The sequence below is a fragment of the Lissotriton vulgaris genome, chromosome 5, assembly GCF_964263255.1.
Source record: "Lissotriton vulgaris chromosome 5, aLisVul1.2, whole genome shotgun sequence".
Taxonomy (NCBI): Eukaryota; Metazoa; Chordata; class Amphibia; order Caudata; family Salamandridae; genus Lissotriton; species Lissotriton vulgaris.
In genome coordinates, this window is record NC_141693.1 from 938,848,964 (window position 1) to 938,858,230 (window position 9,267).

General features: G+C 43.5%; 1 protein-coding gene across 1 annotated transcript in view; it reads right to left on the reverse strand.

Moving 5' to 3' along the window:
• JAKMIP3 (Janus kinase and microtubule interacting protein 3) overlaps positions 1–8,101 on the reverse strand; it is a 776,485-nt gene extending 768,384 nt beyond the window's left edge. The window contains exon 1 of the mRNA XM_086922542.1: positions 7,797–8,101. The gene's annotated coding sequence lies outside the window, so the exon portion shown is untranslated. The remainder of the gene's footprint in view (positions 1–7,796) is intronic.
• Positions 8,102–9,267: the final 1,166 nt, after the last annotated feature.

Genomic DNA, 9,267 nt, shown 5'->3' on the forward strand with positions numbered 1-9,267 from the left:
AAAGTAGAATTCTGTGGATATCCACCAAAAGTGTTCAAGAAAACAGCTACATGTGGTCTGAACAGTAATAGAGTAGGATTACTAGTTAGTCACAGGAAGGCCCCAAGAGGACCCCACAATCAAGAATTGCACGCACCACCACCTTCTCTGCATTGTCTAATAACATCAACATTGGCACATCTTTAACATAGACAAAGCAAACTTACCCAAACCTTTATTTTCTTTCGAAACAGGAAGAAATATCAGATATTAAGTGGTATATATTAAACCTCTAAAAAGGGACGAACCCTAATCCCAAATAACCTTCTGGAATCTCCCCACTATGTTAGGACAGTCCTTATGGGGCGTTTGCAGGATTTGCCTACATACAATATGTTCCAAAGTTCTTGATTTGGGAGTAAGAGGACCTTGAGAACAGAGATAATTCACTTATTGCAAAAGACGGAAAATAACATACTTATAGACGTGTACTTGCAAATTGCAATACGTGGGAATGAAAACAAGAAAAATTGAAAACAGATTACTGTAACTAATTTAGTACTGAGTATGATAGACTAACAACAAAACTAGTCATATACTTTTTAGAAAAGCAGCACACAGCTATTGATTTACATTTCACAGTGACTGAAAAGTTTCAAAATAAAGGTGATGAGCAAAACATTAAAAAAATCATCTCTTGCGTAAAGACAAAAAAAATTCCTATCTGTAATCAGAGAGGAAGACATATAATAATGAGGTTGAGTGAAATGAACTAACTTCCTTCCACATTAATGGCAAGTAAATGCTCCACATACTTCAGAGCTACAGCTTCTGGATGACAATTCCGAACACTCAGGATTTTGGTCACCCTTTATAAGGGCCATGCGTGTTCTATATTTCCCTGGTGAGGAAGATTAGCGATAACATAAGTACACTCTTTCAACCAGTTACTAACACCACTTACAGGCATCCTGACTCTAAAGTTCAAATTCATGATACATTTTTGCAATCACTTTTTGGTTACCTCACTATAGCTCCATGTATATCTTATATTGATATAATTTAGCAGATTAATGATTACGATAGAACAATTCCTGAATCTAATTACAACCAGATACCTTTGAATCCATAATAGATTCTCACTCTGATATTTAAAGAAATTGCCAAATACCATTTTCCTTGACATTAAGCAGTCCTGGGTGACGGTATTAAAGTAAATATAGTCTTACCTGAGAGGAGGCAGATCTCGACTCCTCAAGGCAATCTCATTTGCCATTGATATTAGATGCTTGAGTATTGCAAAATAGCTTTGATGCAGCAGATAAAGGGTAAGGTCCCTAAAGTGCCTTTAATGTGGGGGTCTTGTCCACTGAGCTCTGGGTTTTGAAGAAAATAGACTGCCTATTTTAGGGATTTCAGAATACTACAACTGTTCATCAAGTGGAAATTGTTCGTAAAACTGATCTGAAGACTGGCAAAAAATTGAAAGTCATTTTGAATCTTTGGCCTACTCAAACAGGAAAAAAGAACTCAATAACTTCATACTTTTCATTCTGACACCTCACATCAGCCTGCCACATTCTTCATCAGAAGAGATTTTTATTTAAGCTCTTGGTTCTGGCCGACATACAAGTTTCAACCACCACTCTGAACATTAAAGGTGACCAGGATCAATGGAAACTCGGTGTGCTTTATTTTATCTAGTTAGTCTTCCCATTATCTTGAATAGTTGGCTAACTGTGCCCTTCATTTTATTTTCAGCAGTAATAGTTTATTTAAAGTTCATTGATCGGAGGAAGATGGAAATGATTAGACTAATGGATGGAACATTTAGAGAGTAGTGAAGGGTGAAAAGAGAAGAGGCAGATATAAGACAGAGAAGAGGGGAGAGAATGAGCTGTAAATAGGGATGGCAAGGGAGACATTGAATGGAGGGGGTGGAAGCAGAGAATAGTAAGTAAGGTTGATTTGAGAAGAGGGTTCAATGAGATATGAAAGGAGTTAAGTAGATGGGGATGGAGAGGAACAGACGGCGAGGCAGAACAAGGAGAAAGAGTATTTTAAGTTAAGATGCACAAAAAAGAGACTGAGCAGAGGGTTTGAGAAGTGCAAAGGGATTCAAGAAGAGGGGAGATTCATCATTTCCAAAGGTTGGGATCTGAGTTTAGACAAGGAGCTCTAAAGAGTGTAGCCATCTTGGAAAAATGCTTCTGGGATAGTTTGCAGGCATGCAAGACAGAAAATGCTGCAAAAGTAAGATGGCTGGTATTTGGAGTTCTACTTGGATTACCGGGGAGAGGAGTTGGCCTAATGGCTAAGGCGGTCAACCTCAAATCTGGGGAACCGGTTCGAGTCTCAGCAAAGATGTGCAACATCCTGTGATTTTGGGCAAATCACTTAATCTCCTCCTGCCTAACAAAAATGAATGTGTCCTCATGTAACACCGCTGGTGCTCTTGTAAAGTGTTCTGATATCAGATGTCTCCGGGTCAAGTTTGTGCTATATAAAATCCAGTTTAAAAAAAAAATGATATGTCACCAATCACTGGCTTCACGCAACTTGGTGACTGGAACTCTCCTGGAAGAATCAGAAGAAGGAAGAATCATACCTAATTTACACATGAAGAAGCCCGAGATGCCTCAAGCTTTGCACTTGAACCATCCAGGGACAGGGTGTGCTCTCCAAAGGTCAGTTGACTACTCCCCTATACTTCCTAATAGAAAAAAAGGCTGAAAAAGAAATCCATCTTGCAGGGTGAATCAGAAGGCAAGTTTGGAATGGCTGGTACTAGACCATGTAAGAGACCAAGATGGACCCTTAGAGCTGTCCCTGAAAAGTCTGGGGGCTGTTGGAGAGACCATGAGTGACTTCAGTTTTCCTCAAAAAGAGGGACTTTGTCATTTTGCAGGCCTCTAGGCAAATGAGACAAGCCATAAATCTCCTCAAGAAACATGCAAAGAATACACAAACAAAATGGAAAAGACCACACTGCCCCTGGGAGAAATCCAACATGGTCCAGGAAAACAATGACTCTAAGAAAAGAGCACAGAATCAGAGACTTATAATAGCACCATTCATGGGGACGAACTACCAAGACATAGTCCAAGACACCAACAACAATAAGAAGCTGTGTAAATGACACATGTTGCACTACACAAAACTCTGTAGCATGCCATATCAAGACATGCACTCATACCAGTTGGACACCTAGCAGGACAATGGTGTGAAAGATTCTCCGCCTCTGTGGTCAATCTGCAGAAGGAGAGTGAGAGAGTGCCTTCCTGCTTCTCATGTGCAATATCAAGGGTCCTCCTGAGTTCTTAGGCTAGTGATGCACAGAATGTGAAACACAAATCTGTGCAATACAGATACAACGTAGTGGTACCCTCTTAAGGCAAATTGGTGAACTCACGAAACTCAGTCTCACTCATTGATCATCTGAAAAGGAATCATGTTTTCTGGTGTTCCCATAAACTCTATACATGTATCTAGGTATGTTTAAGGCATTACTTAAGGGACCACATCCGACATAATCAAAGCACAAAATATGTCTGCCTTATAAGAGTTGTTGCCCCATAAACCTAGAGATAAGAATGATACGTTAAAAAAACTCTTCTAATCAAAATAACAAATAGCTAGAAATGTGTCAAAAAACTGTCAATGTGTACCTCGTGCTATATAAGAGGGCTTGTAACATCGCTGATAAACCTGGGAATCTTTCATCAGATTACCGAAACGACTCACACGTTGGTTGATATAATTTGTTGCGGTGTTTTTGTCAATTAAGTGATTGCTCGCTCGAGGGTCTGGAGGGGATTCATAACTTGTCACTGACTAATTCATCCTTCAGCACATTGTACTAGATCTGTGTTGACATGCAGGTCTGATGATTTCCTCTCCCCATTCTTTCAACTTGTCCTGCTTTTCTGTCAAGAAAGACAGTCATCAGCCTCTCTGGGATCCTCCTTACAGTCCTGGGGGGGGGACTGTTTCCATTCATGGGGATGTCACTGTTCTCATTCATAGGGGTGTCACAGTTCCCACTCAGAACGCCACTGGATTCAAGCTAGCCTGACTGATGAGGGGTGATGCCTCGAAACCGATCCCAGGATGCTTGTTTCCGGTCCAGGGAGGACCCGGATCAGCAGTTTGGGCTGGACTATTCCCATGAGGAATAGGGTCAAGACTGATTTGCATATGGCTGGGTCCAAACTAGGGAGGCATGGGGAGCAAAAGATCGACGGATTATGCACAGATCTTTGTGACTGGGGGTTAATGTGTGCATTGTTCAGCATTCCGTTCAACAATTGTTCATTTTGCACTGTTCCCACTCATGGCACATGTTGGGTTGCTCTGGAACTGGATCTGCCTCTTTTGCCTCCGCCGGGCAGCAGTAGAGATAGCACACACATTTGCCTAGCTTGTTATGCACTGGAGAGATGTGTTGGATGCAAAAATAGATTACTGGACATCAGGAAGTACAGTGGATATAAGCGGTGAAACTATTGCACATGAATGTTACCTCATGACAACTTTTAGGTCTTTGGGGTGTGCGATCAGTTATTTAATGCCATCTATTTGTGCACACCTTCTTTTATAGTCATTTTTACTGACTGCCAAAAGGATACATAGATATAAAAAGGCTCATTGCTAATTGATAAAAACATGTAGATAATTCAATCTGCAAGGCTCACTTAGCAAGAAAAACATCTAACCCCTGCTTTACTGTCCTAAGGGCTGCATTCAAGGGAGTCATTATAAACAGGCTAATTTCAGATGCAATGGTCCATTGTTCATAGTTTGAAATGACAGAACAAATAGTGCAACTTGTTTCTCTTAAGCACTTTGCAAGAAGATAAGTCTTGGAGAAGGGTTTGCCTTCTTTTCGAGGCTTGCAGAGGCATTTAACTTTTAGGGGCATGTGTAGATTCCCACAATATCCGAAAACCAAGACCTACCTACATAACAGTGGAACATCAGAAATCTCCATTTCCATTAGGGACTTGGGAATTCATTAAGATACAACTTATCAGAGACCATGCCATGAAAGTGGTTGTAGATTGCAGTGGACAGTTTATAAGGTAATTCATACAAGGAGTCTTCCATCCCAGGCCAGAAGTGATGTGCTCGCAACATTTTAAAACCGACCCTCTGGCGGTGAAAGTGCATGTTGTTCACAGTCAGATCTGGAAATGCCAGGGTCAACTGCATGGATTCCATGACTTTGTGACTCTGAGGTGGATTTAACAACCAGGGCCTTGTGGGTTACAAAGAGGAAATAAATTCAGGCATGAGCCATTTTATGAAAGACTGTAGCCCAGTCTTGTATCAGTTTTGACCTACCAAGCAGGCACTCAGCCCCAACCAAATCAATGTCACTGTCGGCCCCTGTCTCAGCACTAATGTGGGTCTTTACAACTGCCCTCAATGTTACCTTCATCCAAACGCAATTATTTACTTTATTTCCTGGGCAAGACATCTACTGCAGTGTTCACTGTAGGACAAATCTAAGCTGCACATTCAGCACCCATGGAACAAAGGTCAGATCACTGTAGTTAGCCCCATCGTGAAAGTGGAGGTTTAACTTCCATGATCTGAGACTCATACTATCAAGTTCAGCTTATTGGTAGGTAAAATGGGTCTGAGATAGTGCGATCTGGCTTCTGGTCCAAAGCAATTGCTTCTGTATTTCATGCAAACTACATATCCACTGTTCCAAAGATCCACATGCTCGTTGTTGGGCTTTTCATGGTGAGTATATTTATTTCAAAATAATATGAAATGTCCTAGTGGCTCTAGCCAGACAATCCGGAGTGATATCTATGATGATTGTACCATGTGCATAGTATGGTTATGTAGAAAAGTGCGACCTGTTTGAAGGGCTGGGTGGAACGTGTTTACTTTCTTCAAGATACAGGGAAATCCAGTTACATGTGGAATGAGAAATGGGGGCTTTGGGAGACTGCCAAGGATTTGTGAAATGGTGCAGCCTCTGAAGCATCTGCTACCCAGCACACACCCGTCTCCTAAGTCATAAATGATCCATTGGGTCTCCATCCCCAGAAAAAAACACACTGTGCACTACTACATCTGTGCGCTGTCGTTCACTGACTGATCTCTGAATCAAATTTCCTTTGGGCTTCAGTGTCACAGAGAAGCCAGCCGTAACAATCGAAGGGACCTCAGATGCACATTTCATCAACAAGAGATCTTAAGCTGACATGCACCCTGAAGCCAAGTGCATAAGATCACCTCATTCAGCCTCCATGTGCTCAACAAGCAGTGGATGTGGCACAGCAGACAGAGCTGCCGCCTGGGGAGCTGGGGACCCGAAATCGAGTCTTAGCAGTTCGCTCAACATCCCCATAGTGCCATGAAACCGCTGGGTATACGTGCGCTATATAAATTCCTGTAAATTTAAATTCAAATTCAAATCCCCGTGCCCGTGGACAGCGCCTGGATGCGCTCACCTGTGATAAGCCATCTATCTTGTTAAATCTACAAATTTAACAAGAACACTCACTCAGTCTCATCAGCCTGCTTCTTCCAGCCATGTGTCCCCATGGCAGTGGGAGGTGACTCTGCACTTAAAATGAAAGGAATCGCCAAGGAAGAAGACCTTACACGGAAAGACTGTACCAACCTTTCACTAAAACCACGCGCCAGTCACACCCTTCTTCCTACGCACCGGTACGTTTCACATTCTGGACATGTGCATCTCAAGCATTGTGTAAGTGCCCCAGTGCTTCACCTGAAACAGCAAGGCAATACATGTTCCACCTCCCCTTTGGTACGTGCTGCAAAACTACTTTGAAATATTTACATCAAAACCACAGTTTACGAGGATTATTTGGTTAGCCGGCACTATATATGTTTTTATAAAGCATGCAGGCTTCCTGACTACACAAAATAGGCATGCAAGGGGTTGTGTGTAGGCCTATATTATTCTGAGTAACTCTATTTAAAATGTATTATGTTGTGTGCAAATCTCCTATTTTTATACCCATCACCATCAAATAGAAGGTTCTTGGGGGTGTTTGGCAAGGGAGGCGGGTCAGTTGAACACAACAATTTAAACTGCAATCTGTCCCCTGTTTCTCTGAAAAATGAAAAGCCACCGAGTAAACCTCCATTCAGTACAAAACTTGCAGGGTTCCTGTGAGCCAGCGACCAAGATTGCTCCCTTCAGAGGCAGCGCACAAGAAGCGCGAGCGGCACAGGGGCGGCCGGCCTCTGACGCCCTCTTCCTTCCACTTCAATCTACATTTTAAATGCTGCTCCTACATAGAAGGCGCGTACATTAATTAACCGAAAACGAGCTTTAATGGCTGTAAATGACATTTATGGCTAACCAGGGAGCATCCTGGCGCCAAAACGAGCCTCTTCTTCGCACACCCTCAGTAACAGGTTAAAACGAGACAGTCCCGCAAGTTAACCTTGCAACCAACGCGCACATCCATCACACGCATGCGACACAACGAAACGTTAAACATTGCTTTTTAATGAGCAGGCGAGATGGAAAGCCGTTTTTTCTTTGAACAGCAGAGGCAATAAAATCCACGCGATCTCGTGGTGAATGTTAATGCAAAGGCGCAGGTATTTCAGCTGCAACATCGTATCTTCGGAATCTGGATTGAGCAAACAGCTGCAGCAGGGCGGTGCAGCTGTGCGCTTAAGAGAATGTAAGGATGTGAACGTCCTACACTGTACGTAAAAGATGTAGCACACCCAACGCGCGCGTGCCAGGTACTGTAAAGAGACTATTGCAAAGGTGAACATGCAAACACGAAATAAATCCTAAATACGGGCAGACTGACCTTACAGGCTCGATCCATCACTGTGCGCAGAGCTCGCCGGCTTTACCTGCAGGTGGGACCATTGGCTGTACGCAGTGCAATTCATTCTAAAGCCTGTAGGCTCGTCCCAAGGTGTCCGACGGAATCGACAATTTTAAAAAGCTGCAATAATTTATTCTGCAAAGCTCTGTCAAAATCCCCCAGTCCATGCCGGCGGCAGAGAATTATGGGTCTATCCTCAGTTTGCCGCTGCAACTGCTGAGAAATGACTCATCAAAACAATCCCGGCAAGCATTCATAGGGAAGATAACCCAGCAAACGGCGGATTCATTCGGCTCACCATGCACACACCCACAAAAGTGGCGAGGCGGGCCGGCCCCCGCGAGGGGCGGCGAGGGATGGGTCGCGCGAGCAGGGGCTGCCCTGGACCAGTGATGCTGCGGAAGCCGCGCTCCCTCCGGGGAGAATGAGCTCATTCGCTCGCATCCAGGAGCCGCTCCTCGGCCATTGCGGTGTCACTGCAGCTTGCAGCTGAGTGCAGGCGCGTCATCGAGCGCTCACTTAGAGAGCTCCGAATCCCTCCCTTTTAGAACGCACCGTCAGAGACAGAGCACGTCCGAAGGATGCCGCCGGAGTAGCAGTATGCGTTCAAGGAGGGTTGGCTTTCCTTCCCTTCTGACGACACATGCCCAGCAGCCACAGGAAAGTGCTGTTTTTGATTTCCCCCAGTGAGGTGTGTGGTGTATAAACCAATCACGTTATTGCACGATTACTTACCGGTAACCTTTATTACTTTTAGTTACCCATCCCTATCACCGTCATTTCGTTTTAGGTTATCCTACCACCAAGACAGAAAAAAAGCGCTGGGGAATTCTGAAGTAAAGCCCCACCCACCCACCTGAGTGCTACATATAGGCTAGCATTCCCAGAACCCTCCTGTAAATAACCAAACCGTGTTAAAGGCTATGGAGGGAGGATGGAAGGGTTTGCAATGACTCCAAGAAGGACAAGTCGGTCTTTGGTAATGATAAAGAATGTTTAAGACATGACTGACTTCAAAACCAAGACACCAACATTTGATTGATTATCAGCTATATTACTATCTCAAATAAGTACTGTATGAGGCTCATGTGCCACCTCTCTAGACCTCCTGCCTGTTGTAGATCTGGCTTGAACCAAATCTTGAACTTGTGCAGACTGAGTTGCCTGAATGACTGTAGATTTAATCTACCCGCTTAAAGTCATCTCCTGGGCATTCCTTCCTCTTTCTGCTTGACAGAACATCACAAAGAGATGGTCAGACCTCCTAAATTCCTGTGATCTGTTAAGATAAAGAGAAATCACTCTTTAAATGTCCAAAATATGCTAGGCACATTCCTTAGCTGAGATGGTAGAAGGCAACAAAAGAGGAAGAACCACCTCTTGTGATAAGTGAAAGGAATAGTTGAACTTTGGAATAAAAGATGGGTCAAGACGGGTGCTTAATATGTGC